This window comes from Littorina saxatilis, linkage group LG1 (genome assembly GCF_037325665.1).
Source record: "Littorina saxatilis isolate snail1 linkage group LG1, US_GU_Lsax_2.0, whole genome shotgun sequence".
Lineage (NCBI taxonomy): Eukaryota > Metazoa > Mollusca > Gastropoda > Littorinimorpha > Littorinidae > Littorina > Littorina saxatilis.
Window position 1 is genome coordinate 27824846 of NC_090245.1, and position 5564 is coordinate 27830409.

At 40.2% G+C, this 5564-nt stretch overlaps 2 non-coding genes across 2 annotated transcripts; both read left to right on the forward strand.

Moving 5' to 3' along the window:
- The first annotated feature begins 2015 nt into the window (after nucleotides 1–2015).
- Trnar-ucu (transfer RNA arginine (anticodon UCU)) lies at nucleotides 2016–2088 on the forward strand. The gene has a single exon. It is a non-coding gene; the product is annotated as a tRNA-Arg (tRNA).
- A 2385-nt stretch (nucleotides 2089–4473) lies between these two features.
- Trnar-ucu (transfer RNA arginine (anticodon UCU)) lies at nucleotides 4474–4546 on the forward strand. Its single transcript has one exon. It is a non-coding gene; the product is annotated as a tRNA-Arg (tRNA).
- The last annotated feature ends 1018 nt before the right edge of the window (nucleotides 4547–5564 follow it).

Genomic DNA, 5564 nt, shown 5'->3' on the forward strand with positions numbered 1-5564 from the left:
GGAGTGGAGAGGAGGGGGGGGGGGGGGAGTTGGTGGGTGTACCAAAAAATGTCTGATGATCGGTACACGTGTTTAGCAACGGGAGGTGGTGGGCGAGAAAGGAGAAGGATATATACATGAATAGATAATGATGCGAGGATGGAGAGGTAAGCCTATAGCTCTTGCTTCCTAAACAGCGTGTTGAAAAACGCCGACGAACCGGGCCGAGGATGCACCGAAAAACATATTACATGGACCACCTAGGGGAACTTACTCGTTTTACCCCGAGAGACTCCGTGGGAGTTGTCGGTGCTGTCTTTGTTTGTTTTCTCCCTTTTGTTAAAAAAAAAGGCCCGGATTTTGACGGAAGGACAGAAGTTTTCGGTGCACCCCTGGATTGGAACTGACGCAGAGTGAGAAAGGTGTAGGTAAAATTCTGCGAATAAGATAGCTTCTCGCAACAGCAGGATCAACAGAACTTAATGCCTCTCTGTTTTGAATCGTGCACGTGGACTGATTGGGAAGATCGCCAGGTATCTTCTTGAATCTCTGTTTAAACCACAGGTGCGGGAATCAACTAGCTCTGGCATTCGTTCCCTCATTCTGGTCGTGTGAATGATTTTGGGAGTATTCCTCTGTCGTGTATTCTTGCCCTTTCGAAGACCTGTACGTTCTGGGGTTGTGATCCGTATTCCTTATGGGTGTTCGCTCAAAAAGAACCGGCTCTGGAGTTTTAAGTTGATGTTATTGATAATAGTAACCAACGCTTTTCTGACTGAAATATTAAGGGGGTGGGGGGGGGGTGGGGGTGGGGAGGGGGGCATAATCTGTTAAACATGAATCCAGGGTTTCGGGGTCGCTAGACAAAACCTTAGTGACATCCAGAAATTCTTGTAGATTCAAAATCCCATTTGGTTTCGAGCATTGCGCCTTCCTGGGTGGTAGAGAGAGCAAAATAAATAGGAATCGACTAAAGTATAGATGGCCGTTTCAAGGGCCATGTAATTGAATTTAGCACTCATTGTTGAGATGAATCGAATAAAATGTGTTGGGACATAAAGGGAAAAACTAAAATGCAACGTCGAGGGAAAACAATCCATTTTGATGGATGAAAGAAAAGCAAGAGGGGCAAGATTGCAGGAATGCAATTTCAAAAGCTTAGATTAGATCGACTTTGTAATCAGATAGTCGTGCATCTAGGCTTCAAGATGAAGACAAAAGGTTGATTCTCTGAACCCACTATACTAGGGTACTTCTTCTTCTTGTCGATCACTATACTAGGGTACTAAGGATGAAAGAAAACAAATGGGAGAACATCAAGGCAATAGCACCCCCCGAAAAACACACACACACACACACACACATACACACACACACACACACACACACATATATATATATACACACATACACACACACACACATACACACACACACACACACACACACACATACACACACACACACACATACACACACACACACACACACACACACACACACATACACACACAGGAAAAAAAGCATAAATACAGGGCAATCAAACACCAAGACAGAAACTAATGAAATTGTGGTACAATGTGGCAACACAGTGAAAAAGCGGTGAGGTCCGATGTCGTAGGTGAGAAGCGAATAATGACAAATGTGCTTGTATTTCGTGCAATCCTAAATTACACTTTACGAGCAAACACCTGTTGCTCTCCCCTTTTCTTAATCCTTCCCGCCATCTAACAAATCTGACCAAGCATTGATTTATTCGAGCACATAAAACTAGTCCATGGCATCAGCCGGTGGCTGTCCGAGTCATTCGTATACTTGTATACTATATCGTGTTTTCCCCACAAAATGCCAGCTGTTATAATATTGTGCTTTGTTTTCTTTTATTTTTTTGTATTGAAGCGTTTGAATTGATGGTCTAAATTACATTATCGCACTTGCTTAGATACACAAAATGTTACAAACTATTTTAAATATAATTTCAATTTTAAAATAATTCAGTATGTCAAAACGTGCACTGTTTGTGTATTTAAATACAAGCCCCCGTAGCGCAGTGGATAGCGCGCTGGACTTCTAATCCAGAGGTCGCGGGTTCGAATCCCGCCGGGGGTGTTACTTTTATGCTGCTTCCATCAATCGGTAAATACTTAAACATTCTCGCTAAATTGAGCTTTCGTTGCCGTGGAAAATGGAAACAACTATTAACATTAACTTTTGCAAACGAGTGTTTTACGCTAACATTTTGTTACTACACGTAATATACATGCTATGCCACCTACCTGTGCATTTCTGTCTTAACTATTTGCTTATTATTTTGTACATCCTGCTTTCACACAAAATGTTAGCTATTTTGTTATTAGGTGTTTGCTTCTCAGTGAATCTTTTGCTTTGTTGGTCTAGTATCAATTACATTAAACATGTAGCACATAGATACATATAATTAAACAACATTTTTGATTTTAATTTGCACACACAAAAATCGACTTTTCAGTCATTCTTTTCATTCCTAATACAAGCCCCCGTAGCGCAGTGGATAGCACGCTGGACTTCTAATCCAGAGGGTTCGAATCCCGCAGGGGGTGTTACTTTTTACATTTAGTCAAGTTTTGACTAAATGTTTTAACATAGACGGGGAATCGAGACTGACGAGGGTCGTGATGTGTGTATGTATGTGTGTGTGTGTGTGTATATACATCGATTCAGAGAAAACTACTGGACCGATCTTCATGAAATTTGACATGAGAGTTCCTGGGTATAATATCCCCGGATAATTTGTTCATGTTTTGAATAAATGTCTTTGATTACGTCATATTCGGCTTTTTTGTAAAATGGATTGAAATTTTGGTCAAGCAATCTTTGACAAAGGTCGGACTATGGTATTGCATTTCAGCTTTGAGGGGTACAAATTGATTAATGAGTTTGGTCATTAAAAATCTGAAAATTGTAATTAAAATTATTTTTTTGTAAAACGTTCCAAAACTAATTTCATCTTATTTTCCATCATTTTCTGATTAAAAAAAATATAAATATGTTACATTTGGATTACAAACCAGCTCTGAAAATTAAATATATGAAAATTATTATACAAATTAAATGTCCGGAATCCCTTTGAAAACTTCTTCTTATTCCTTGTCGGTTCCTGGTTCCCCCAAAAAATATATATATGATATATGTGAATTAAAAACAAGCTCATAAAGTTAAAAATAACAGAGATACAGAAAAGCGTGCTATCCTGCTCAGCGCATCCACTACCGCGCTATTCTTGCTAGTCAATTTCACTGCCACGAGCGGTGGACTGACGATGCTACGAGTATACGGTCTTGGTAAGAGAATGCAGTACGTTCAGTTTCATTCTGTGAGTACGACAGCTTGACTAAATGTTGTATTTTCGGATTACGCGACTTGTTGTTAGTTTATGCTGCTTCCATCAATCTGATAAATACTTTTATCCCACATACGTGAGAGCGATCACTCATGACATAACAATATCGTTGAAACCACGCGTGTGTATATCATGTAAATGAGGTCATGTCAAATAAATCTGGCAGGGACCTGCTTTTCCATTGCGCATGATGTCTAAGTCACCGAAACAAACGTCAAGCTGGGAACACGTTTTCGCTTGATGGACGAATTTTAACAAAGGCCGTGCAGCATCAGATTGTTTTCATTTCTCTGTACTCTTATAATCAACTGCTCAGCGTTCCTATCGTAAAGTGGTGTCGAATGGCAAATTCGCTTCGCGGCCAGAAGTTAACGCCGGAGTGTATTCAAGATTATGACCCCTGTATACACTCCGAGTGCCAATAGCCAGTGCGTTTCAAATATTGAACAGCTCGCTTTCGCTCGCAGTTGAATATTTAAAAAGAGCAGCTCGTGTAAATCTGGTACGTCACAGCAAGCCATGTATTGTTCTCTATCAATATTCTCGCTGTAAACGTTGCGGTCGACAAAAGGAATCATGAGTTATACTAACGTTTACACAGAACTATTGCAGGTTCACATTTTGTTACTTCATTCCATATCATAAACCTGTTATCCTCTCAGTCATGTTGTATATGTGTTTATCTTGATTTTGCACAACATGTCATCTTCTTGAATTATTATGCTAAATTGCCATTGTAGTGTGTGCTTTGCATGTGTAGTATTAATCACAAAGAGCATAATTATAGTTTCATGTATAAAATGTAAAACAAAAAAAGGATTTATTTTTGAAAATATCTTTTCCAATATTGAAAGCACGATTCCAGAGATTAAAAAAAAAAGCCCCTGTTGCGCAGTGGATAGTGCCCTGGACTTCTAATCCAGAGGTCGCGGGTTTCAATCCCGCCGGGCCGTTGTTACCTTTTGCTATCTTATACTGCTTCTTTCATTGGTGAGGATTGGGTCTGTATACAGCGGATGGAAAGCTTTTTACATCTTAGTTTTACATTTAGTCAAGTTTTTTTTATTCTTACCGAGGACTGGACATGAAAGCGGTATGCTTTATGTTTAATATGAGTCCCCGTAGCGCAGTGGATAGCGCGCTGGACTTCTAATCCAGAGGTCGCGGGTTCGAATCCCGCCGGGGATGACTCTTTTTCTTACTCAGTGTCGGTTCATATCACGTGTGCAGAGGAAACAGAACACATGTATGGCGATCTAAATTGGATTTGTAACGCTGGCCTGTCTTTGTCTTTGAACTTACTTACTTACTTACTGCCTTTCACGCCTGGTGGCGTGTAGGGCAGCTTTGTCTTTGAAGCTTGCCACTAATCTTAAATCACGGCAGTTTTTTTTTTTTTTTTTTTTTTGGGGGGGGGGGGGGCGGAGATAGGCTCTTACACATACATTTTTTTCTTCTGTAAACCTAAGTCGTTCCAACTATAGCGTCGAAAGTAACTCATAACGAAAACTGAAGGTCTGTCTTTACTTCTAACATACATGATCTTAACAAGTGTTGACCGTAACGGGTCAATACGCCGCCGTTGCATACCTGTTTAGGTATAATCAGCTACGTGCACTTGGGGCATGATCGATATTATACAGGGTGACATGGGGTCGGGACGTGGATGACGTCCGTGGTATTCGTGTCCGCTACTCTAAGATTTTACATCCAGAGGTTAAGAGTGCAAAGACACCGATAAATAGGTCACTGAACGCATTATGAAAAACTCATGGGTGGCAAATTGTTCATAAGACATCAATAAATGTTATTCCAAATAATTTGATATTTTTAGCATTAAAACGAGATCTTTGTTTATAAAGCCATATGACTGGCTGTGTAAAGGCGTGTAAAGCTCATATCTCACGTTTTACTACAGCTAGGAACCTAGTTTTTGGCACACACCGTATGCACCCCAATTCCAAGCCACTGAATAACCTGTCAGCTCAATTGAACCCAGCGTACTAGAGATACAAGTTTAATCCGAAGACACAAAAACAGACAGACAGACAAACAGACAGACAGACAGACGGACAGACCGATTCCTATACACCGCCATATAAAGGCGGCGTCATAACCTGCTCTGACACACACCTCCGCAGAAAAAAGCTATATATTAGATTGTTGAATGTTTGCATATATATATATATATATATGTATAAGTGGA